Genomic DNA, 27,902 nt, shown 5'->3' with positions numbered 1-27,902 from the left:
CCAAAGAACTCCCGCAATTTTCTAGTTATGCAATCTGGTCCAACTGATACAAGGAGCAAAAATCAACGCACAACTCCTCGCAGAATTCTACGCTCCAAATGTATCACATCCGTCAACACATAGCCAAGAAAACCTAGGAAACTCGTGTACCTCAGACCTTCGAAAAATAACAACTATACTAGTCATGGCGGTACTTCCAAACAGACTCGCTAGTATTGGGTGGCGTCATGGTTATCTCACCACTAAGAGTATAGAAGCCTTTTTATGTGGGTGTCCTCTGGTATTGCAGAACTAAAACGATAGCGCATGTGACAAGAACCCCTTGTATCTCAACTCCACGGAAGAAATCCAGCCAGACAGGAGGCGCCAATACAGAATTCCGTCACACTAAATCGCAACGATTCCAACAGTACCTGATTGATCCTTGGAAAATTGGAGTGAGAAGAGTAATGGAATCAACACACCTACGTCAAAAATCATCACTAGAGCGACAAAGGGGATAAGGAGTAAAAATAATTCCTACTCTACGATATATGACTACACTCAAAGTAGTTTTTTGCTAGAGTCGACAACGGCAACAATTCGATCAACCAAGGGGGATCCTGTGGTCGGTAAGGCTCTGATACCAACTTGTAATGCCCAAGATGCCATTCTATCCTGATCACGTGATGACTTCATGATTAGGGCAGAATCTCATTTTGAGCGCATAGCAAGCTGGATATCATTACAACATACCATGTACTGAATAGATGAGAATAGCAGATAAAGGCTTACACTCGCCACAAGCTACAACATGAATACATGAATAAATCAATACATAGCAATCACCATACAAAAGTGTGGGATCCATATACAGATGAAATCAAATGAGAAACAAGAACGACATGCACCATGCTAATCCCAGGTTCCCGACCAGGAACCCATCCTATGACGGATGAAGAGGAAGAAGCAAAAGAAGAACTTCAAAAGTAAGCATTCATCGCTCTCACGTCAAAGCATCGCTTTACCAGAACCTGCACCTATTGTTGTAGTAAACTATGAGCCACGAGGACTCGGCAATCCCATTACCATGGGTATCAAAACTAGCAAAGCCTAATTGGTATGGAATGGTTAAGTGGTGAGGTTGCATCAAGCACTAAGCATTTGTATGGTGGCTAACTTATGAGTACGAGAGTAACAAGAGTGAACTACGCATAACGGTCGCAACTAGCAGTGATCAAGAAGTGAAGCTACACTTCTTACGAGTCAAACATAACCCCACCGTGTTCTCTTCTCAAACTCCCACGAAAAGAAACGGTCACGGTTACACACGCGGTTGGTGTATTTTATTTGAAGTTTAGTGTCAAGTTCTCCACAATGGGGTATTATAAATTTCCAAGTGACCACATAACCGTGGGCATGGCTTCTGAAAAGATTTAACCCTCCAAGGGTGCTCCAAGTGGCCCATTATAAATTACCATGCGTATCCGGTGGAACATCCTCACACCATGATAACACGATGCTAACGATAAGGAATCCGGATGGACAAGCCACTCAAGCAAAGGTAAAACTAAACCAGCAAGACGTCCCGGTGTACCAACAATCCTGAGGAGCCGCACGTATCTCGTTCTTAGGGCACACCGGATGGGCCAGACTTCAGATCGGCTGAGACCCTGGTTGCCCAGGGAGGGCCGGACATCGCCCAGTTTAGACCAACACTCATGAGGAGCACTGGCCGGGGTTGTTGATTAATTATCCCCGGGCGCTCGCCAGTCCCTATGCAAATTTTAAGTAGTTATTAGGAAAATGGTAAAACAAAAGTTGGGCCTTGCTGGAGGAGTTTTAAACTAAGCGAATGGTCAGGGGGTCCCCATAATACCTACACATGTTAGGAGCGCTCATCAAGGAACATAACACTCGTATGACAGAAACTAGGCGGCGTGAGTGGAACCAAACACCACGCAAAATGCCGAGCATTCCACCCATTACCAAGTATATAGGTGCATTAATTAAATAAGAGATATTGTGATATCCCATGATATCAATGTCCCAACATGAAACAACCTGGAACTGCACCTGCAAGTAGCAACACTATAAGAGGGGCTGAGCAAAGCGGTAACATAGCCAAAGAATGGTTTGCTAAGATGGAGGAGGTTAGAGGGTTATCATGGAATTTTGGGAGGCTGACAAACAAGTGGTAGGTAGCGAGACATAGCGATAGCATCGAGAAACTAGCAAAGCAAATATTGTAGTGATATCCAAGGTAATGGTCATCTTTCCTGAAATCCCGGTAGGAAGAAGATCGAGTTCATGAAGTAGACGAACCAACATAGTCAAGAGAATCCTCATAACTGCAACATTACCAGGAACTATCGAGAAGAAGCACAACCGTACAGAAGAAAACAACATGGTAAACAACCAAGCATAGTCATGGCACGATGCACAATCAAGTATGATGCATGCCCAGTTTGTGATGCCCCCAATTCAATCGTGCACTAATCATACACACAAATGTGTACGATCAAGATCAGGGACTCAAGGGAAGATACCACAACATAACTCTAGAAACAAATTAAAATAATACAAGATTTATATTACAAGCCAGGGGCCTCGAGGGCTCGAATACATAAGCTCGAATACAAACGAGTCAGCCGAAGCAACAATATCTGAGTACAGACATAAGTTAAACAAGTTTGTCTTAAGAAGGCTAGCACAAAAGCAACATGATCGAAAAGGCAAGGCCTCCTGCCTGGGAGCCTCCTAACTACTCATGGTCAATGATGTCCGTCACATGCTAGTAGGCACCCTCGGGGTAGTAGCAGTCGTCAAAGGTGGCATCTGGCTCCACGAGTCCACCATCTTGTTGCAACAACTAGAAAGAAGAAAGAAGGGGGAAAAGGTGTAGCGAAGCAACCGTGAGTACTCATCCAAAGTACTCACAAGCAAGGATCTACATGTCACGCCCAACATGCGACCCTATCCAAGAGGAACTTGAAGGTCCCACCAAGGATAGACCTGCATATTGAAACGCTTTTGCAAGGTGGACATCATTACATCAACATTACATAATACATGGGGACACATACAAGGCATACAAATGCCGCAAGAATACATCAATACATCATACATAAGATCAACATCCGACTACGGATGAAACACAAATAAAACTCAAACGACATCCACCCTGCTAGCCCAGGCTGTCGACCTGGAATCTATCCCCTGATCAAAGAAGAAGCAGAAGAAGAACTCCAAAACAAGCAAACATCACTCTCGCGTCATGATCATCGTGTAACCTGTACCTGCAACTGTTGTTGTAGTAATCTGTGAGCCACGAGGACTCATCAATCCCATTACCATGGGTATCAATACTAGCAAAGCTTAATGGGTATGGAAAGGATAAGTGGTGAGGTTGCAGCAGCGACTAAGCATATATGGTGGCTAACATACGCAAATGAGAGCGAGAAGAGAAGCAAACGGAACGGTCGTGAAGCTAGCAATGATCAAGAGGTGATCCTGAACTCCTACTTACGTCAAACATAACCCAAAACCGTGTTCACTTCCCGGACTCCGCCGAAAAGAGACCATCACGGCTACACACGCGGTTGATGTGTTTTAATTCGTCTCTGGTGTCAAGTTATCTACAACCGGACATTAACAAATTCCCATCTGCCACATAACAGCAGGCATGGCTCTTGAAAGTTTATACCCTGTAGGGGTGTCCCAACTTAGCCCATCACAAGCTCTCACGGTCAATGAATGATATACCTTATCCCAGGAAGACCCGATGAGTATCGGAATCCCGGTTTACAAGACATTTCGACAATGGTAAAACAAGACCAGCAAAGCCGCCTGATGTGCCGACAATCCCGATAGGAGATGCACATATCTCGTTCTCAGGGCAACACCGGATGAGACAGGCTACGAGTAAAACCAGACCTCGAGTTTCCCCGAGGGGGCCCCGCAGGCGGCTCGGTTCGGACCAACACTTAGAGAAGCAGAGGCCCGGGGGGGGGGCTAAAATAAAGATGACCATCGGGTTGGCCGACCAAGGGAAGGGTATAGGTGGTGGTGAGGCAAATGGTAAAACCAAGGTTGGGCCTTGCTGGAGGAGTTTTATTCAAAGAGAACTGTCAAGGGGGTCCCATAAATCACCCACCCGCATAAGGAACGCAAAATCAAGGAACATAACACCGGTATGATGGAAAACTAGGGCGGCAAGAGTGGAACAAAACACCAGGCATAAGGCCGAGTCTTCCACCCTTTGCCAAGTATATAGATGCATTAATTAGATAATAGATATTGTGATATCCCAACCATATATATGTCCATCATGGAGCAATCTTCAACTTCACCTGCAACTAACAATGCTATAAGAGGGGCTGAGCAAAAGCGGTAACATAGCCAAGCAATGGTTTGCTAGGAAGGGTGAAAAATGTTAGAGGCTGACATGGCAAATTGGGAGGCTCGAAGAACAAGTGATAGGTAGCGCAACATAGCGAGAGAACGAAGCAACTAGCATAGCAATGCTAGTAGTGAGATCCAAGGTGATGGTCATCTTGCCTAAAATCCCGCAAGGAAGAAGAACGAGTCCATGAAGAAGGTGAAGACACGGAGACGAACCAAGCGTAGACGAACGAATCCTCACGATCGCAACGAAACAGGAACTAACGAGAAGAAGCACAACCGGAAAGAAGCAAACAACATGGTAAACACACAACACATAAACATGACATGATGCTCAACCAAGCATGATGCATGACAAAGGCTACATGAAGCTACTCATGGCAAGAGATGATGCAAACAAGAACAACACATCAAAGCAAGTTTAAATGAGGCCGGAATCAACATATAACAATTCTGTTAAGTCCTCATATGCAAATTTAGAAATTGGTCCAGAACTGAATAAGCCTTAGGTTCAAGTTGTTAAACAGAAAGTTAAGATGCAGCAAGATAATCTACACGAAATTCTAGTCAAGTTACATATAAAGTTCGTTTAATTCGGAGCTACAGCCTAGAAGATATGAGCAAAACAAGTTAAACATGGCATTGATGCAAAATGCATTCAAACATCAAGCAAACAGACTCAAAACATGGATGCAACAAGGTAATATGAAACTACATGCAATTCTAAGCAACTTTCATATAGAGCACACTCAAAACGGAGCAACGGTTCAACACACTCTATACAAGTTTAAAGGACAAGCTATCCAAAACAGCAACTAGGCATCTTGCAAGCATCAAAACAATATGCTACAACACCTCACCACGAAAACAAAAGGCATGGATATGATGTACATGTAAAGAATTACAAAATATGAACACTGAGATATCTCCAGAAAACACTATAGCATGCTCAAAAGGACATGGCAAATTGGAAATTATAACAGTTTCAGACCTAGCAGAAAGAACATCAGGTTGCAATGTTTAGAGCTCTCAAACAACATGTTACAGGAACTTAACATGGCAAACAAAGGCATGGCATGCTAACAATAAAGACAAAGAACAAAACTCCCTTACTGAAGTAATTCCAAAGATCAACAGAAAAGATGGTAGGATACATGCAAACATGGCAAATGATATCACAGATTCAGACATGGCAGGAACAACGATAAGTAGGCATGTTGGTGAGCTTGTACCATTCACCATAAAGCAACAAATGGCATGACAAGGGGACCAACAGTAAGATGACATGTTTATGAAGCTAAGAATGGCAAGAGAAAGTCCATAGGGTACACGAATGACTCGCAAAACTCATGGCAAAACTGAACTTAATGTTAACAGGCTGACCGCAACATTATTTAGCAAATTGAGAGCAAGATAAAAACAAGCTAAAGCAGGCCATTAATGCAACTAGGGGAATGTATGGATAGAGAATGACATTCAAAACAAAACATCCTTAGTGAGAATCTCCAGATTATGCATAGAATGACTTGTAGCAGTAGGTTTACAAAGCATCATGGTTTAACAGTTTCAGCCTAGCAAAACAGTAACAACAAGTACCCTACTTCACGACCTTGATGCACTCACTACAAGGCTCAAAAAATTACATGGGGTGCACCGCTGTGAATATGACATGATGTAGCTCAAAACTCATGTAGACATCAAGTTGAAAGGATGCACACACAATATGCAATGAAAAAGACAAATCACCAAGTTCTGTTAACAGACAGCAGTTAACATCATATAGCACTCTTGCAATGATTATAATGCCATCAAGATGGACTCAAACAAGCATATCACAATGGAATAAAATGAAGAGCATCCCACAAGGAACATTTTGATATATCGTGCATGCAAAACAGAGCAGTATGCAAGAAGATATGATGTGATGAACAGGGCAACATAATGTGACAGAAAAAAGGACCTGGGAGGAAATTTTGGGTCAACCTCTAGATATAAGGGTTTGCACTTGCATCGAGGCGGGGCCGGAGCTTGCCGGAGACGGCACCGGAGAGGATGAGGGAGGGGTAGCCGGAGTCGGGGCCGGCTGGATCTGGGGCCGAGGCGACGGGCCCGCTGGCGGAGGCGGCGGCCGGCGAGGAGGCGCGGGCGACGGAGCGGCGTGGCTCCATGGCGGCGGGTGACGAGGATACAGACCTAGGGTAGGGTCATAGGCCTCACCTATATGTCCTACCCAAGGTCACTACCCAAGAAGGTAAGAAGGTCAAGAGACTCCGTGAGACCCCCGGTCGAAGGTGTCGAGTTCAATCCACTCGACACCTTGTCACTCAGGAGTTTCCCTAGCTACCGTCCCTCGACTAACAAGAGAATCACTCAACCTCCCAAAGACCAGGAGTCACTCAGCGTACAACGGTCGCGCATTCACTCTGTAGTCTTTAAGGCCATTAATAGCACTTAAGGCTGGCGTTACCAATAACGCCAGCACTTTATGTACATTTAGTCCCTTGTAATGGAGGATGGCTGGGGTCCTAGTGCACTCTATATAAGCTACCCCCCTCCTCTGGGAAAAGGGTTTGCACCCCCTGTAATATCACACACATAATCCAATCGACCGCATATGGGCACTGAGACGTAGGGCTGTTACTTCCACCGTGAAGGGCCTGAACTCATAAACTTTGTGTGTACACCTTCGCCATAGCTGAGATCTTGCCTCTCCATACCTACGCCCCTTTCTATTGTCATACTTAGAACAACGACAGTTGGCACCCACTATGGGGCAGGTGTCTTAGTGACTTATTGGTGAAGTTGTAAGTTTTTCCGATCATCATCATTGTTTCCGGCGGCGAGATGGTTGAGGGCCGCGAGATCCGTCTTGGCACGCTCATTTTTGTCGCCGACGACTCGGCGTCGCTTCAAGAAGCTCCGCTCGATGTTGAGGCGCTCCCCGTCCAAAGGGCAACGCACTTTCACGCGTGCGTTCGTGGCATCCTTCTTCGGCAGCCGCCAACCCAGTATCACTCGGCTCCGATGACATCTTCCCTCCCCACTGTTCGCCGCCGCAAGCAGTTCGGTCGGTCGCGGCTTCAGCGGTGGGTGAAGCATGCAGTGGCTCGGCGTTCGGCCACTCATCAAGTCGCGGCAATCGAGCCCAACGAAACTCTCCATGGCCTGTTCGATCTGTCGACTGGCTCCGCAGAGACGGCGTCCGAGTGCGATAGCAGCGATCCTGCGGCTGAAGTCCTGATGGTCGATGGTCCGCGTGGCCCACCCGGCTTTCACCATGAGGACGGCGAAGATGATGGCGGCGATCCATCACGGGTCCACGAGGAGTATCATCCCGAACCTCTCTCTTCGCAGCAGAGAGAAGATCTTCATCATTGCAACATGGACGCACTTCACACGCCCATCGTTGGAGAAACTCCCGAGGCTCGGGCCTTAGAGGAGGCGCGCTTGGCTAATTTAGCCAAACGCACTCGATGGAGAACTTGCAGCGCGCTCTCGATGAGTGAGCTCGGGAGCGAGTCCCCGATTCCCGTCGACGGCAGCTTTTCTCGCCTCCACATAAGGTATACTGTACTCCGATTTAGAACCTCATTGTTGCGGCCCGAATTGCAGAGTTGATTCAGCCTTCCCAATCAGAGGCTGGCCGAGGGTTAGAGCAGATCCGGGCCTTGCTCCGAGCAGCAGGAGAGCAGAATTCTGTGGTGTCTCAGTCACGGAATAGGATACACACCAGATCCGTAGTAGCGGATATAGTTCAGTCGGCCCACAGCCCAAGATCACCCCCGCAGCGTGAAGGCCGTGGGCTGTACGATTGTCAGTTCGACCACGACAATCATCGTCGAGTGCCAACGCCACCTCCGAGGAGTGCGTCGTACGTGCCTCGGCAGAACGATGACAGACGCTGTCACGGGGACGTGCGCAGAGCTCCAGTCGACCCAAGAGAGCCGGGCTTCGATGCGAGATCCATTCTCGTCCAAGGCATGGTCGACCGGAATAGAGCGCACAGAGAAGACCTGGGCAGAGATCGTCCAAGTGGCAGCAGATTGCATGTTTTGGGCCCAGAGTGTTCCAGCAGAGCCATTAGGGCAGCAGTGATTCCTCCCAACTTTAGATTGGCAACAGGAGTCAATAAGTTCACCGGAGAATCCAAGCCTGAAAGTTGGCTTGAAGATTACCGAGTGGTTGTGCAAATTGGAGGCAGAAACAATGAGATGGCAATGAAGCAGTATACACAGTTGGAAGGTGTCAGGACCCCGACTCGATGCCACATCGATCTAGCTGGTAACACCTCATATCACTTTGCGGCCTCACGCACGGTATCCCCACGGGTGTCGTCTTACCTTTTCCCGGGACCGTTTGCGCCTTTTGGCTCACGTATATGATAGTGTCGCTAGCATCCATATGATAAAGAGCCCGGGCTGACATGACTAGTCGTAAACCCAAAGTGGCACAGACTTACAGGGACAGGCATCCATGACCCAGCTTCGAACGTGTCGGTCATCAGCAAGTGGGTCCGGGCTGTAGCACTGGGCTAGCAGGACTCCGGTAAACCGGGCTGTAGCAGGCTAACAGGACTCCGGTACTCAAAGCGTGACATTTCCCCGAAGGGACAGACACAGGAACGAAGAAGGACACATGCCGGCCAGCCTAAGTGTTCCAGAGCAGTAGCAAGCTACCATGGCTCAGCGGTAACACTAGGAGACATTTCCCGGTAAGAGAGGCTACTAAAGATAAACAACTAGATAGTCAGATCCCACACATACCAAGCATTTCAATCATACACACAATATGCTCGATATGTGCAAATACAATGAAGCATCACAACATGACTCTCCGACACAAGTACTTTATTTAAGGCTCAGTGAGCCATACATAGCATACACACAAAGATACGGGTCTCACGACCCAACATACAAGTCATACAATCATACAAGCCAACAGCGGAAGTAACTTGTCTGAGTACAGACAACTAGTAAAATAAAAGAGGCTTGGAAAGCCTGGCTATCCTATGTGGTCCTTCACAAGCTCAGGGTCACCACCTGGGTCTTTTAGCCTACTCGTTGATGTCAACGTCTACATAGAACCCATCAGAAGGGGTTGCAGCGTCTTCTGTAAAAATGTAGATTATAGCAACATGAGTACAAAGGTACTCAGCAAGACTTACATCGGATCCTACATACATGCATAGTATCAAGAAGGGTTGGTGGAGTTATTGCAGCAAGCCAGCTTTGACTCTTGGCTAGACTATCCTACGATACTCCAGTTTGAAATAGTTTTGCGCACACGAGTCCACTATTCACCACTTCAATACACTACCGAGGATCCACCTCCGTCTTCCTACGGAAGAGCCATCCTCGGCACTCACACTTATCTTGAGGCTTTTAGTAGTTTCCATTTACCTGTCTATGAACTGTATAGGCAACCAAGTAGTCCTTTACCGCGGACGCGGCTATTCGAATAGATCATGTTAACCCTGCAGGGGTGTACTTCTTCATACATGTTTCCACCACTTAGCATCTGCACACGACATGTGCTCGGCAGACTTCAAGCGAAAGCCGACGTGGGTGTAGACCACGACCTACCTAAACACTTAAGCCTCTAGTCTAGGTTTATCGCCTATTCAGGTTCCATCCGCAGGGAGTCCGGCCGAGGTTTCCCATACGGCCCCGAACGATGTGAACAGGGTTCCCGAGATACCTAACGGGTATTCGGTACACCATGCCACGTACCTACCGCATCACAGCCCACCCCTACGGTCAGCGCTGTCCACGGCCTCCAGTAGGCTACAAACACCAGAAACTACTTGCAACTCCTGGACAGAGAGCTAAGGTGAATAAGAAGTCGAGCGGGGTCATATTTCAGGGCCCAATGCATGGTAGTAGCTGATTCTTAAATCACACATACAGATCTCAGTGCTTAAGGTCGGCTTCAATGAAACAACCCACCATGTACTCCTACATGGCCTCTCATCGATACCTTTACCAAATCGTGTTCACCACACCACTCTCATTACCGACATTAACATTTCACTCTAGCCCATCACCCAGATGAACCAGACCTGAGACGACTCTAAGCATAGCAGGCATAGCAAGGTAGGAACAACACATACATATGGCTCAATCAACTCCTACACATGCTAGTGGGTTTCATCTAGTTACTGTGGCAATGACAGGTCATGCAGAGGAAATGGGTTCAACTACCGTAGCACACAGCAGTTTGAATCGCGTTGTCTTAATGCAGTAAAAGAGAGCAGGAGCGAGAACATGGGATTGTATCGATATGATCAAATGGTTGGTTGCTTGCCTGATGGTTCGTTGCACGGATACGATTCTTCGTTAGGGTAATCACGGTACTCCTCGGGGACAGATCCTGTCGCAAAGGGTAACGATACACAGGCATCACCAAACAATGTGCAACAATATGATGCATGCATGAAACATGGCAATATGAGTGTGTTGGGCTAATGCAACTAAAACCAGATGTGTTTGAGCAAATTTGAATCAAAGATTCAAATTCCAAATTCAAATATGGCCTTTTAAAGTGCCTTTTCTTGTTCTGATTAAAACATCAAGTTAACTTGTTTGATCATGCATGAAAATAGTACAGATGGATAGATTGGATTTTTCTGATCATTTTTCATATATTATTTGTCCAATTTGGAGTTACAGAATAAAAGTTATGAATTTTTGAAGTTTAAATAATATTATGGAATTTCCTGATTTAATTTAAATCCAGAAATTCAATTACATCACAGTGACATCAGCAGGTCAACAGGGCTGGCTCGGGTCAAACCTGACGTGTGGGGTCCACACGTCAGTGTCACAGGGGCTAATCCCGCGTTGACCCCGGGCTGGTTAGCTTTGACTAAGCCCTGGGGCCCACTTGTCAGCGTCAGTAGGTGGTGGATTAGTGGTTAATCAACTAGGCCACGTCAGCTCGCCGGAGTTCTGGCCGGCGGCGACCCACAGTGCGGCGGCGATAGTGGTTTTGGTCGTTTCGGCCACCAAATGGAACGCGGCGACCACCGGAGTGAAGCTGAGGATGACCCGCGGCTCTTGGCGGAGTCCGTTGGGGTCGGGGTGGCCGGAGTCGACGGCGGCGAGCTCGGTTGCGGCCGCCGGGGTTCGGTCGTGCACGGGAGTGGTGCTGGAGCTCGAAGTCGAGCAGAGTGAGGCGCTAGGGATGCTCTACTGGTTCTTGCGAACGTGTTGGACTCGCCGGGGTGACCAAATGGTCACCGGAGCTGCGTCGACGGCGAGCTCGGCGACGGCGGAGGTTCGGCCGTGGTGGAGATGCAGCTACGGTGAGGGAACGAGGGGAAGGAGAGGGGGAAACGACTCGGGGGCTCACCGCGGTTGCAGTGGGCGTCGAAGCGGGCTCGGGGACGCGTCGAAGACGACGAATTTGACGGCGACGGTGGTCGGAGTCCGAAGAGGGGAACGGCGACGTGCCGGCGATGCAGGGCTTCCGGGGACTCGTGGAGCGGTGGGGAGGAAGAGGGAGTTGTGGCGGAGCTTCTGAGCTACTCGGGGGCGCGAGGGGTGGTCGGAGGCAGTGGCTACGGCGAACGGCGGCGACGGTGTGCTTCGGCCGAGAGCGAGAGAGAGCGAGGGAGAAACGGGGGAGAGTGAGAGGGAGCAGGGGGAGAGGCGTGGCGTCGTCCAGGGCGTCGAGCGAGGAGGGGAGGGCAGGCAGGCAGGCGAGCAGGTGGCGTGGCGCGGTGGCCGTGCGCGCGCGCCGGCCACACTCCCCTCCCTCTGTCGGGACGAAGACGACAGAGGAGGGAGGTGGGCTGGGCCGGCTGCTGGCTGGGCCGGCCAGCTGGCTGGGCTGAACAGGGAGGAGCCCAGGTAAGCTTCCCCCTTTTAGTTTTTTTCTGTTTTCTGTTTTATTTAATATAACTGCAACTTTGTTGAATTAATTAAAATACCTAGCCATCTCCAAAAATCACCAAACTACTCCTGGCTCATAGTTGGATTGTTTCCAACATGAAACATTTTAGTTTGGAGATATTTGAGCATTTAAATATTTTATATTATTTTAAATGCCCAAATTCAAATAGCTATGATTTAATTCAAAGACCCTATGATGGCCTAGAAAAATGTGCACCACTTTTGTCAGAGGTTCTGAACCAAGGCTAAAATGATGGACATTTTAGAAGGGCATTTCAGGTTCAGTGAAAAATTATTTTAGTAACCCTAGTTGGTTTCAGAGGGGACTGGGGGTTCTGTCATCCCCATTTCAAGTTTCTGATGAAAAGTAAACATGATGCAACACTCTAATGCATGACTAGCTAGGGTGTGACAACTCACCCCCACTCAAAAGAATCTCGTCCCGAGATTTGGTTTCCTCCGAGAAGAAGGCGGGATATTCAAGTCGAAGACGATCCTCCCTTTCCCAAGTTGCTTTATCTTCAGAATGGTGCGACCATTGAACCTTGAGAAACTTGATATTATGACGTCGCGTGGTACGTTCGGCTTGATCGAGGATACGAATGGGGTACTCTCGATATGTAAGATTATCTTGGAGATCAAGCGTTTCGTGGTCCACTTCACGGATAGGATCCAAGAAGCAACGCCTGAGTTGAGAGACGTGGAAGACATCGTGAACCCTGGAGAGGTGCGGAGGTAGTTCCAACTGGTAGGCAACCTCTCCTCGTTTGGCAAGAATGCGAAAAGGTCCAATGTAACGAGGAGCCAATTTGCCTTTGATACCGAAATGTTGGGTTCCCTTCAGAGGGGTGACCCGAAGATAAGCCTTCTCGTCAACCGCGAAAGTCATAGCCTTATGTTTTCGGTCATATTGACTCTTTTGACGGGATTGGGCTGTTTTCAATTTTTCACGAACGATACGAACTTGTTCTTCTGCTTCCTGAATCATATCCGGGCCAAAGAATTGTCTTTCCCCGGTCTCTGACCAGTTAAGGGGTGTTCGACATCGTCGTCCATAGAGAACTTCAAAAGGGGCTTTACCCAAGATAGATTGATAGCTGTTGTTGTAAGCGAATTCGGCAAATGGAAGGCACTTCTCCCAGTCCATTCCGAAAGAGATAACGGAGGCTCGAAGCATGTCTTCTAGAATCTGATTGACGCGTTCCACTTGACCACTTGACTGAGGGTGGAAAGCGGTGCTAAAGGAGAGACGGGTTCCCATAGCATTTTGGAAACTTTCCCAAAATCGAGAGGTGAAAAGACTTCCTCGATCCGAATTGATTTCCAAAGGAACACCATGAAGGGACACTATTCGGGAGATGTATAAGTCTGCCAGCTGGCTAGCGGTTATACTCTCACGAACAGGTAAGAAATGAGCTACTTTGGAAAGACGATCGACCACGACGAAGATAGCATTATTCCCTCTTTTGGTCCTGGGAAAGCCGGTAATGAAATCCATACCAATTTTATCCCATTTCCATTCAGGAATAGCTAAGGGTTGAAGGGTGCCAGCAGGTCGTTGATGCTCTGCTTTTACACGACGACAGACGTCGCAATTTGCAATATACTGAGCAATTTCTCTCTTCATCCTAGTCCACCAGAACCTCTAGCGTAGGTCCTGATACATTTTAGTACTACCGGGATGAATGGTGAGAGGAGATTCATGGGCCTCCTTAAGGATCAACTGCCGTAGATGCTGGTTCTTGGGAACCACTAGACGGTTCTCAAAGTACACAACACCATGATCATTAGTGGAGAAGCAACTAGCACCTCCGCTAGCAATGTTCTCTTTGATTTTAGAGATTCCCTTATCTCGCTTTTGGGCAGCGATGATTTGATCCGTAAGTGTAGGTTTTGCCACCAAGGTGGAAAGAAAACCTTGAGGTACAATGTGAAGGTTAAGCTTCCGAAATTCCTCATGGAGAAGCGGTTGACTTTGTTGTAACATCAGGTTGTTACAATAAGATTTACGACTTAGCGCATCAGCCATGACGTTGGCTTTCCCTGGGGTATAGGTTATTCCTAAGTCGAAGTCTGTGATCAATTCAACCCAACGTCTTTGCCTGAGATTCAGATCTGGTTGGGTGAAGATGTACTTCAGGCTTTGGTGATCAGTGAATATTTCGCAACGATTACCGAGGAGGTAATGTCGCCAGGTCTTAAGTGCATAGACTACGGCTGCAAGTTCTAGATCATGGGTAGGATAATTCTCCTCATGTGGGTGCAATTGCCGTGAAGCGTAGGCAATTACGTGTCGATCCTGCATGAGAATGCAACCTAGTCCTTGTCGCGAGGCGTCGCAGTAGATAACAAAATCTTTGGAGAAGTCTGGCGGTACCAGCACGGGAGCAGAAGTCAGGCGTCTTTTCAGTTCCTGAAAGCTGTGCTCACATTGTGGAGTCCATTCGAACTTCTTATCTTTCTTGAGGAGTTCGGTTAGGGGTTTAGCAACTTTGGAGAAGTTCTCGACAAAGCGACGGCAATAGCTCGCTAAGCCTAGAAAACTCCGAACTTGCTTGACAGATTCAGGTGGAGTCCAGTCAAGGACGGCTTGAACTCGCTCAGGGTTAACAGCGATACCTTTACCAGATATTACATGACCCAGATAGGTCACTTCTGGCAACCAGAATTCACATTTTGAAAATTTGGCATAAAGGCGATGCTCTCGAAGTTTCTGCAACACTAGCCTTAGATGTTCGGCGTGTTCTTCCTCGTTCTTGGAGTAGATGAGTATATCATCGAGATAAACTACGACGAATTTATCCAAATACTCCATGAAGATTGAGTTCATTAACCGAGAAAAAGTGGCTGGAGCGTTGGTCAAACCGAAGGACATGACGGTGTACTCGTATTGGCCATAACGAGTAACAAAGGCCGTTTTAGGAATGTCCCCGTTCCTGATTTTGATTTGATGGTATCCCAACCTCAGATCCATTTTGGAGAAGACTGAGGATCCAGCGAGCTGATCATACAGATCGTTGATCCTGGGAAGTGGATATTTGTTCTTGATTGTGACCAAATTGACAGGTCGGTAATCTACAACCATGCGGTCCGTACCATCCTTCTTCTTGACGAATAGGACGGGGCAGGCCCACGGAGATGAACTAGGGCGAATGAAACCCTTTTTTAAGGATTCATCGAGTTGTTTCTTAAGCTCGGCTAGTTCTAATGGTGCCATCTTATAAGGTCTTCTAGCAATCGGAACGGTTCCTGGAATGAGGTCAATTACGAACTCAACATCCCGGTCAGGTGGAACACCTGGCAATTCCTCTGGAAAGACATCCGGAAAGTCACAGACTACCGGAACGTCCTCAAGGTCTGGCAAAGGGTTGGCGTTAAGAGAATATAATTGTCGCTTGGCTATTCGAGTCAAAACATTGACTATCTTCCCCGAAGGATGGGTGAGTTGAACAGTCCTAGAAAAGCAATCGATTTGGGCATGATGAGCTGACATCCAGTCCATACCCAAAATGATATTAATATCTGAAGATTTAAGGGCTATCAAAGATGCAAGAAAAACAAGTCTGTCGACTTGGATTTCATTTCCATGGCTTACTCTAGAAGTTTGCCATTTGGATCCCGGAGTTTGAATTACCATAGAGGATGGCAAGTCACAGAATGCAACGTTATGCAAACGAGCATAATTTTCAGATATAAAAGAATGAGAGGCTCCTGTATCGAAAAGAACGGATGCCGGGTGGCAATTAACAAGAAGCGTACCGAGAACGACGTTGGGATCTTCTTGAGCTTCTTCGGCAGAGACACAGTTGACATGGCCACGTGAAGCGGTGACCGGTTTGGCATGAAACACTTTTCCTGTCGGCTTGCCACGGCCAACAGCTTTAGCAGATTGATTGGGGTTGGTCTGGGGGCACTCACGCATATAGTGACCAGATTCCCCACACTTGAAACAAGTCACGGAACTGGTACCTGGAGGAGCATTATTGGTTGGACCCCCATAGGGCTTAGCTGGAGCAGACTGTTGAACAGGGCGAGGCGCCTGGAAAGATGGCCTCGGTGTGAACCTGGGTGGCAGGGCGGTGTTGGGTACCCACACGCGGCGCTTCTGAGGACCAGCACTGGATGAGGAACCCGTGTCACGTCCATGCTTGCGTGTTGCGTCATAGTCAGTCTGACCAGTTTCAGCACTGATGGCTTTGTTGACAAGTTTCGAAAAGGATGTGCACTCATGCAGACGGAGGTCGCGGCGAAGCTCAGGACTAAGGCCCTTGCGGAACCTTGCTTGCTTCTTGGCGTCAGTAGAAACTTCCTCGGTTGCATATCGTGCAAGATTACCAAACTCCCTGCTATAGACATCCACAGAAAGTCGGCCTTGGGTGAAATTGCAAAATTCTTCACGCTTACGGTCCATGAGACCCTCCGGAATGTGATGCTCACGGAAAGCGTCGCTGAATTCAGCCCAAGTTGTGACATGGCCTGCGGAGCGCATAGCTCCATAATTCTCCCACCATAGACTGGCGGGGCCTTCAAGATGATATGCAGCAAAGGTGACCTTGTCAGCCTCCGCTACCAGCGCGGAACGCAGTTTGTGAGAGATACTGCGAAGCCAGTCATCAGCGTCGAGAGGCTCGACGGAGTGGTGGAACGTGGGTGGATGCAATTTGATAAAATCACTGAGTGACACCACGTTAGTCCTCTGATGGTGTGCTGTATTCTGTTCTATACGCTCCAACAAACGGTTTGTCTCCCGCTTATTTCTCTCAGCTTCCATCATAACCTCGGCTAGTGAAGGAGGATGAGGCAGATTTTCATTCCTGGCTTCACTGCCTTCGGCCTGCTCTTGGGAAGCAGGATTAGCGCGTGTGTTGACCATCCTAGGTAAACAAGACAATGATTTAGCCAGAATGATAAAATTCCGACATAGGATATAGAATGTAAGGAATAACTCGAGATGCAAGATGATCATCCGTATGACATGGTAGATACAGAAAACTGCTTCTTTATTCCATCGTCATACACACCATACAGGTTTAGTACAAGACCAAGCAAAGTACTAAAACAGTGAAAAGAGGATTACATCTCATCGGAGGCATCTCAAGCTCCTATACATTATTTTTCTACATCTCCAGAAAGAGTACAAACTAGGTCATATCCCACGAGACACGCAGGACAACAGACGACACAGCTAGTGCGAACTAGTGATACTACTACTAACTCAGACCGATCCGTAGTAGTCCTCGTAGAAGTCACCTCCATAGCCTGGAAGCTCAACATGTTCATCCGGAAACAGACGATCTCGCGGAGCTTGTGGACCATAGGGGCTAGGATGAGGCCTTGGACCAACAAACGGTGGCCTACGGGGACCGCGAGGTGGGGTGATGCCTCCTACATCACGCCAAACCATCACGTCTGGCAGAGCAGATCTCACAGGATAGAGATCGCGCATATCTGAAAATCCAGCTTGCACCGCCGGTGCGAACCGAGTCAAAGTGGCCCAGTGGTCGGCACGGGTATTGAAGAGCTCTAACCTTAAGGCCCGATTTTCACGGTCCTTATCCTCGAGCATTTCAGCAGTGGTGCGAGTCCGTGAATCCTCCTGAGTGGAGTCAGCGTAGATAGCCTGGAGATACCCTTGTGCTCCCGGAAGTGATCCTGGCATATACCGGAAATCAGAGTCCCGAAATAACCCAGATCTGACTCGCATAATGGTCATCATAGAGTAGGCGGCATCCTGCACAGCCATCTCGATAGTAACCCCGAGTCCATAGGAGCAGTGAAGAGGCTCAGTGGATCCAGGATAAGATGGAAATATCCTGACAGTGCAGAGATACTGGCTTTGATTAAAGTCTCGGAATTGCTCTTCGACCGTGTACTCAGGATACCAGCGGTATCCAGCCTCAGTCATTACCCTAACCAACTTGGCAGTATGGCCGGGTACATCTAGGCATCGGGTCAGGCGAACCACTTGATTGAGGTCGCGAGTGGCCATCTGAAAGCACAATTATAATGCAAAGGCATTAGAATTTCTAGCAAAATTTAAATGCTCAAAAAGGATATTGAGACATTTGACAAAGGATTTCGTACACACTCAACGTCATCATATCAAGTACTGAATCCATTCTAACAACATAATGTGGTAGTAGAACTGAACCAGGCTGATAACCATCAAACTTATAAGGTACTACTGATTAGTAACACGTGATCCTGATAGAGGGAACAGATCCTAATTCCTTAACCCCCGGTGGAAGAATGGACTGACTCAGATCAGAATGTCATAAGGTATGAGGAGTAAAAAGAGCCTTACGTTCCATCCCACAAACAATTCCCCTACATATAACTAAAGAATTTCTAGACTCAACATCGACCAGTTTGGCTTGGAGAACCTACAGGCAGTCCGGCTCTGATGCCAACGCTGTCAGGACCCCGACTCGATGCCACATCGATCTAGCTGGTAACACCTCATATCACTTTGCGGCCTCACGCACGGTATCCCCACGGGTGTCGTCTTACCTTTTCCCGGGACCGTTTGCGCCTTTTGGCTCACGTATATGATAGTGTCGCTAGCATCCATATGATAAAGAGCCCGGGCTGACATGACTAGTCGTAAACCCAAAGTGGCACAGACTTACAGGGACAGGCATCCATGACCCAGCTTCGAACGTGTCGGTCATCAGCAAGTGGGTCCGGGCTGTAGTACTGGGCTAGCAGGACTCCGGTAAACCGGGCTGTAGCGGGCTAACAGGACTCCGGTACTCAAGGCGTGACATTTCCCCGAAGGGACAGACACAGGAACGAAGAAGGACACATGCCGGCCAGCCTAAGTGTTCCAGAGCAGTAGCAAGCTACCATGGCTCAGCGGTAACACTAGGAGACATTTCCCGGTAAGAGAGGCTACTAAAGATAAACAACTAGATAGTCAGATCCCACACATACCAAGCATTTCAATCATACACACAATATGCTCGATATGTGCAAATACAACGAAGCATCACAACATGACTCTACGACACAAGTACTTTATTTAAGGCTCAGTGAGCCATACATAACATACACACAAAGATACGGGTCTCACGACCCAACATACAAGTCATACAATCATACAAGCCAACAGCGGAAGTAACTTGTCTGAGTACAGACAACTAGTAAAATAAAAGAGGCTTGGAAAGCCTGGCTATCCTATGTGGTCCTTCACAAGCTCAGGGTCACCACCTGGGTCTTTTAGCCTACTCGTTGATGTCAACGTCTACATAGAACCCATCAGAAGGGGTTGCAGCGTCTTCTGTAAAAATGTAGATTATAGCAACATGAGTACAAAGGTACTCAGCAAGACTTACATCGGATCCTACATACATGCATAGTATCAATAAGGGTTGGTGGAGTTATTGCAGCAAGCCAGCTTTGACTCTTGGCTAGACTATCCTACGATACTCCAGTTTGAAATAGTTTTGCGCACACGAGTCCACTATTCACCACTTCAATACACTACCGAGGATCCACCTCCGTCTTCCTACGGAAGAGCCATCCTCGGCACTCACACTTATCTTGAGGCTTTTAGTAGTTTCCATTTACTTGTCTATGAACTGTATAGGCAACCAAGTAGTCCTTTACCGCGGACGCGGCTATTCGAATAGATCATGTTAACCCTGCAGGGGTGTACTTCTTCATACATGTTTCCACCACTTAGAGTCTGCACACGACATGTGCTCGGCAGACTTCAAGCGAAAGCCGACGTGGTGTAGACCACGACCTACCTAAACACTTAAGCCTCTAGTCCAGGTTTATCGCCTATTCAGGTTCCATCCGCAGGGAGTCCGGCCGAGGTTTCCCATACGGCCCCGAACGATGTGAACAGGGTTCCCGAGATACCTAACGGGTATTCGGTACACCGTGCCACGTACCTACCGCATCACAGCCCACCCCTACGGTCAGCGCTGTCCACGGCCTCCAGTAGGCTACAAACACCAGAAACTACTTGCAACTCCTGGACAGAGAGCTAAGGTGAATAAGAAGTCGAGCGGGGTCATATTTCAGGGCCCAATGCATGGTAGTAGCTGATTCTTAAATCACACATACAGATCTCAGTGCTTAAGGTCGGCTTCAATGAAACAACCCACCATGTACTCCTACATGGCCTCTCATCGATACCTTTACCAAATCGTGTTCACCACACCACTCTCATTACCGACATTAACATTTCACTCTAGCCCATCACCCAGATGAACCAGACCTGAGACGACTCTAAGCATAGCAGGCATAGCAAGGTAGGAACAACACATACATATGGCTCAATCAACTCCTACACATGCTAGTGGGTTTCATCTAGTTACTGTGGCAATGACAGGTCATGCAGAGGAAATGGGTTCAACTACCGTAGCACACAGCAGTTTGAATCGCGTTGTCTTAATGCAGTAAAAGAGAGCAGGAGCGAGAACATGGGATTGTATCGATATGATCAAATGGTTGGTTGCTTGCGTGATGGTTCGTTGCACGGATACGATTCTTCGTTAGGGTAATCACGGTACTCCTCGGGGACAGATCCTGTCGCAAAGGGTAACGATACACAGGCATCACCAAACAATGTGCAACAATATGATGCATGCATGAAACATGGCAATATGAATGTGTTGGGCTAATGCAACTAAAACCAGATGTGTTTGAGCAAATTTGAATCAAAGATTCAAATTCCAAATTCAAATATGGCCTTTTAAAGTGCCTTTTCTTGTTCTGATTAAAACATCAAGTTAACTTGTTTGATCATGCATGAAAATAGTACAGATGGATAGATTGGATTTTTCTGATCATTTTTCATATATTATTTGTCCAATTTGGAGTTACAGAATAAAAGTTATGAATTTTTGAAGTTTAAATAATATTCTGGAATTTCCTGATTTAATTTAAATCCAGAAATTCAATTACTGTGTCAGCCTGACATCACAGTGACATCAGCAGGTCAACAGGGCTGGCTCGGGTCAAACCTGACGTGTGGGGTCCACACGTCAGTGTCACAGGGGCTAATCCCGCGTTGACCCCGGGCTGGTTAGCTTTGACTAAGCCCTGGGGCCCACTTGTCAGCGTCAGTAGGTGGTCGATTAGTGGTTAATCAACTAGGCCACGTCAGCTCGCCGGAGTTCTGGCCGGCGGCGACCAACAGTGCGGCGGCGATAGTGGTTTTGGTCGTTTCGGCCACCAAATGGAACGCGGCGACCACCGGAGTGAAGCTGAGGATGACCCGCGGCTCTTGGCGGAGTCCGTTGGGGTCGGGGTGGCCGGAGTCGACGGCGGCGAGCTCGGTTGCGGCCGCCGGGGTTCGGTCGTGCACGGGAGTGGTGCTGGAGCTCGAAGTCGAGCAGAGTGAGGCGCTAGGGATGCTCTACTGGTTCTTGCGAACGTGTTGGACTCGCCGGGGTGACCAAATGGTCACCGGAGCTGCGTCGACGGCGAGCTCGGCGACGGCGGAGGTTCGGCCGTGGTGGAGATGCAGCTACGGTGAGGGAACGAGGGGAAGGAGAGGGGGAAACGACTCGGGGGCTCACCGCGGTTGCAGTGGGCGTCGAAGCGGGCTCGGGGACGCGTCGAAGACGACGAATTTGACGGCGACGGTGGTCGGAGTCCGAAGAGGGGAACGGCGACGTGCCGGCGATGCAGGGCTTCCGGGGACTCGTGGAGCGGTGGGGAGGAAGAGGGAGTTGTGGCGGAGCTTCTGAGCTACTCGGGGGAGCGAGGGGTGGTCGGAGGCAGTGGCTACGGCGAACGGCGGCGACGGTGTGCTTCGGCCGAGAGCGAGAGAGAGCGAGGGAGAAACGGGGGAGAGTGAGAGGGAGCAGGGGGAGAGGCGTGGCGTCGTCCAAGGCGTCGAGCAAGGAGGGGAGGGCAGGCAGGCAGGCGAGCAGGTGGCGTGGCGCGGTGGCCGTGCGCGCGCGCCGGCCACACTCCCCTCCCTCTGTCGGGACGAAGATGACAGAGGAGGGAGGTGGGCTGGGCCGGCTGCTGGCTGGGCCGGCCAGCTGGCTGGGCTGAACAGGGAGGAGCCCAGGTAAGCTTCCCCCTTTTAGTTTTTTTCTGTTTTCTGTTTTATTTAATATAACTGCAACTTTGTTGAATTAATTAAAATACCTAGCCATCTCCAAAAATCACCAAACTACTCCTGGCTCATAGTTGGATTATTTCCAACATGAAACATTTTAGTTTGGAGATATTTGAGCATTTAAATATTTTATATTATTTTAAATGCCCAAATTCAAATAGCTATGATTTAATTCAAAGACCCTATGATGGCCTAGAAAAATGTGCACCACTTTTGTCAGAGGTTCTGAACCAAGGCTAAAATGATGGACATTTTAGAAGGGCATTTCAGGTTCATTGAAAAATTATTTTAGTAACCCTAGTTGGTTTCAGAGGGGACTGGGGGTTCTGTCATCCCCATTTCAAGTTTCTGATGAAAAGTAAACATGATGCAACACTCTAATGCATGACTAGCTAGGGTGTGACAGAAGGGTTGGAAGGGTCGACCCGAGCGTGGTTGACTCAGTTGGCCCCGGACAGTATACACTGTTCGCAAGAGCTATGTCGGGTGTTTGTAAGAACCTTTGAGGGCATGTGCAAGCGGCCAGCAGGGCTTCCCGAATTGCAACATTGTGTGCAGAAACGAATGAGGCTTTGAGGGAATTCATTCAGAGGTGGACCACTTTGCATCACACTGTTGAGAATGTATCAGAGCATTAGGCAGTGTGCGCTTTCAAGGAAGGCGTCAAGCTTCGAGAGTTGGTTCTGAAGTTCGGTTGGACTGGGGATATGACTCTGACCCGGATGATGGAGATAGCCACCCAGTATGCTAATGGAGAAGAAGAAGATCGACTTCGTAGGGGGAAGAGTAAACCAGTCGGCCAAGAGGACGGTGGAGGTGGTTCCAGTCGGAAACAAAAGTGTAAAGCCGAGCCAGTGGCACCTGGTGAGATTGCAGCAGTGCCTCAAGGAAAGTTTAAGCAAAAACCTAAGGGACACTAGCCCCCATGAAGGTAAAGGATCAAGCCAGAAATGATGTGCTGGATTTGCCGTGTCACATCCACATGAAGAAAGATGAAGAAGGTAATCTGATTTACCCAAAGCATACCACTCGGCAATGTCGACTATTGATCCACCAGTTCCGAGAGAAATAGCCCAATGAGAAGGAGAAAAGAGTCGGACAGAGATGATGAAGTGGAAGAAGACGATGGTTACCCCAAGGTCAATTCCACTCTCATGATTTTTGCTGATGTTGAGAGCAAGAGTCGGTTGAAGGTTATCAACAGAGAGGTGAATATGGTTGCTCCGGCGACAACGACCACATACCTGAAATAGTCCCAGACAGCCATCACATTCGATCAGCCAGACCATCCTGCTCACGTAGTCACCCCTGGGAGGCAAGCTCTGGTGGTCGACCCGGTGGTCGGTGGCACTCGACTGACTAAAGTGCTGATGGATGGTGGTAGCGGTCTGAATATCGTGTATGTTGAAACCTTAAAGGGGATGGGCATCCTGATGTCCAAGCTTAGCGAGAGCAATATGAGCTTTCACGGTGTTATCCCCGGAAAGAAAGTCGAATCAATCGGCCAGATCACTCTCGACGTGGTTTTCGGTGATTCCAAGCATTATCGTAAATAAAAGTTGACATTTGAAGTCGTGGATTTCCAGAATGCTTATCACGCCATCCTGGGGAGGCCGGCATATGCACGTTTCATGGCTCGACTATGCTATGTGTACCTCAAGCTGAAGATGCCTGGTCCCAAAGGTATGATCACATTCACGGGTAATCGGCAGACAGCAGAAGAATGTTTCCAGAAAGGTTCCAAAATCACCGATGCACAGATGGCAGCGGTTGAATTCCAGGAGTATCAAAAGAGTGCAGATCCGAGTGATTTGCTCCGAGCCGAGAAGCCTGCTACAGACTCTGCATTTCAGTCGACTGGTGAAACGATACCGATTCATATTCACCCGACCGACCCCAATGCTGTCCCGACTCATATATCAACAACACTCGACAGCAAATAGGAAGAAGTGCTCATCTAGTTCCTCCGTGAGAAATGGGACATCTTCACACGGAAACCTTCTGACATGCCAGGTGTACCCAGAGAACTGGCTGAGTACCGTTTGTGTGTCGACCCCAAGGTAAAACCCGTCAAAGAGCACCTTCGGCGGACCGCCGTTCAGAAGAGAAAAGCAATCGGCGGAGAAGTGGCTCGACTGTTGGCAGCAGAGATCATCCATGAAATCTACCACTCCGAGTGGCTTGCCAATGTCGTCATGGTCCCCAAGAAGGACGATTCACTTCGCATGTGCATTGATTTCAAGCATATCAATCGGGCCTGCCTAAAAGATCACTTCCCTATCCCCTGTATCGATCAGATTGTTGACTCGACTGCGGGGTGTGAGCGCCTGTCTTTCCTAGATGCGTATTCTAGGTATCATCAGATCCGACTGTATGGCCCCGACAAAATAAAAACAGCTTTCATCACCCCATTCGGGTGTTTTTGCTATGTCTCCATGCCATTCGGTCTTAAAAATGCCGGAGCCATGTTCATGAGAATGATCCAGAAGTGCGTGCTCACCCAAATCAGTCAGAATGTGGAGGCATACATGGATGACATCATGGTCAAGTCTTGCAAAGGTTCCGACCTATTGACTGACCTCGCAGAAACCTTTGCCAACATAAGAAGGTACGATATTAAGCTTAATCCGTCAAAGTGCACATTCGGAGTTCCAGGAGGAAAGTTGCTCGGTTTTCTCGTTTCTGAACAAGGGATCGACGCCAATCCAGAAAAGGTTGATACCATCCTCCGAATGAAACGCCTCGTGCGAGTGCATGATGTTCAGAAGCTGACTGGTTGTTTGGCCGCCTTGAGTCGATTCATTTCTCGTCTCGGTGAAAAGGCCTTGCCTCTTTACCGACTGATGAAGAAATCTGATAAGTTCAATTGGTCTAAAGAAGCTAATGCAGCGTTTGCAGAGCTCAAAGCCCTACTTTCCACCTAGCCGGTGCTTGCTGCGCCAATCAGCAAAGAGACTTTACTGCTTTACATTGCAGCCACTGGACAAGTTGTTAGTACAGTACTCACGGTCGAGCGAGAAGAGGAAGGAAAAGCTTACAAGGATCAACGCCCACTTTATTATCTCTCTGAAGTTTTGACACCGTCCAAGCAACGATATCCTCATTATCAGAAGCTTGTCTATGGAATTTACATGACCATGAAGAAGGTTGCACATTACTTCTCTGATCACTCTATTATAGTCGTCAGCGACGCACCGTTGTCTGAGATTCTGAATAACAGAGATGCAACTGGTCGAGTAGCAAAATGGGCGATTGAACTCCTTCCACTGGACATCAAGTTTGAGGCAAAGAAAGCTATCAAGTCCCAAGCAATCACGGATTTCCTTGCCGAGTGGATTGAGCAGCAACTACCGACTCAAGTTCAGTCGAAACATTGGACTATGTTCTTCGATGGCAACAAGATGCTAAACGGATCAGGTGCTGGAGTAGTATTGGTGTCCCCCCGTGGAGACAAGTTTAACTATGTTCTCCAGATTCATTTTGATTCCTCCAATAACGAAGCAGAATACAAAGCACTTTTATATGGGTTGCGTATGGACATTTCACTTGGCGTCCGTCGCCTCATGGTATACGGCGACTCAGATTTGGTGGTCAATCAGGTGATGAAGGAATGGGATGTCAGAAGTCCAGCCATGACTTGTTACTGCAATGTTGTTAGGAAGCTGGAAAAGAAGTTTGAAGGGTTGGAACTTCACCATGTACCCCGATTGAAAAATCAAGCTGCAGATGAGTTGGCGAAGATAGGTTCAAAGAGAGAGGCCATTCCTCGCAATGTGTTTTTGGAACATATTCATTCACCTTTAGTTCAGGAAGATCCCTTCACAGAAGAGTCCACACAGCCCAAGAGTGCCACAGATCCGACTGAAGTTGAAATCCCAGTCGTAGTCGACTTAGTCATAGAGGTTCTGGTAATCACTCCTGACTGGACAGTGCCATACATTACGTACATTCTTAGGAAAGAACTTCTGGAGGATGAAGAAGAGGCTCGACAGATCGTTCGGCGAACTAAGGCCTTTACTGTGATAAAGGGACAGTTGTTCAGAGAAAGTGCAACTGGAGTATGCCAGAAGTGCATCACACCGGAAGAAGGTCGAGTGATCCTCAATGATATTCACTCGGGAACCTGTGGTCACCATGCGTCCTCTCGGACCATCGTGGCCAAAGCATACCGAGTTGGGTTTTACTAGCCGCGGGCCAATGAGATGGCTATGGGGATAGTGGACAAGTGTGAAGGCTGTCAGTTTTACTCCAACATGTCTTATAAACATGCATCTGCCCTGAAAAAAATTCCACTCGTCTGGCCTTTCGCCGTGTGGGGGCTGGACATGGTTGGACCTCTGAGGACGGGCAGGAGCGGATTTACTCATGTGTTAGTAGCAGTCGACAAGTTCACCAAATGGATCGAAGCCAAGCCCATCAAAAGCCTTGAAGCAAGCACAGTAGTGAGTTTCATCAGAGAACTTATATTCAGATATGGCGTTCCGCACAGCATCATCGGGGATAATGGCTTGAACTTCGATTCTGAAGAATTCAAAGCCTTTTGTGCCTCCCAAGGCATGAGAGTTGACTATACTTCAGTCGCTCATCCTCAGTCGAATGGGCAGGCCGAGCGGGCAAATGGATTGATTCTCAAAGGATTGAAGCCTTGGTTGATGCGTGACCTGAAACATGCAGGAGGAGCTTGGGTTGACAAGCTCCCATCCGTACTGTGGGGGTTGAGGACAACCCCTAATCGGTCGACTGGAAGAACTCTATTCTTCTTAGTCTACGGAGCTGAAGCCGTGTTCCCAAGTGATTTACTCCATAGTGCACCTCGAGTCGAACTCTTCCCAGAAGAAGAAGAAGAACAAGCTCGGCAAGATGCAGTCGATCTCCTAAAAGAAGAAAGAGAGATGGCCTTGATCCGGTCGACCATTTATCAGCAAGACTTGTGTCTATTTCATGCTAGAAATGTGAGGGGTCGGGCATTTCAAGAAGGAGACCTAGTTCTTCGAGTGGACCAGCAGAGACCTCACAAGCTCGCTCCTGCTTGGGAAGGCCCTTTCGTCATCACCAAGGTGCTCCACAATGGAGCATACCGTCTCTTCAACGTCGAACATAATAAAGATGAGCCACGCGCCTAGAATGCGGATCTGCTCCACCCTTTCTATTCTTAAATATCTAGTCTAATGAGATGTAATAAGAAAACCTTTTAGTTTGGCTATCGAAAGGAATAATTTACTTCTTCCGAATGACTGTTGTTTATTTCTTTTGTACGTATTACCTTAGCTGTGAATCTACTTCGCCTAAGACTAAGTGATAAAAGCCCTACCGAGTGATGAGTCTGCCTCTCACTCGGGGGCTTAGCTGCAGCCAAGTGCTCGCCTAAGTGATAAAAATCCTACCGAGTGGTGAGTCTGCCTCTCACTCGGGGCTTAGCTGCAGCCCAGTGCTCGCCTAAGTGATAAAAATCCTACCGAGTGGTGAGTCCGCTTCCCACTAGGGGGCTTAGCTGCAGCCCAGTGCTCGCCTAAGTGATAAAAATCCTACCGAGTGATGAGTCT

Source organism: Triticum aestivum, chromosome 4B, assembly GCF_018294505.1.
Source record: "Triticum aestivum cultivar Chinese Spring chromosome 4B, IWGSC CS RefSeq v2.1, whole genome shotgun sequence".
Lineage (NCBI taxonomy): Eukaryota > Viridiplantae > Streptophyta > Magnoliopsida > Poales > Poaceae > Triticum > Triticum aestivum.
This window is presented reverse-complemented; position numbering follows the sequence as displayed.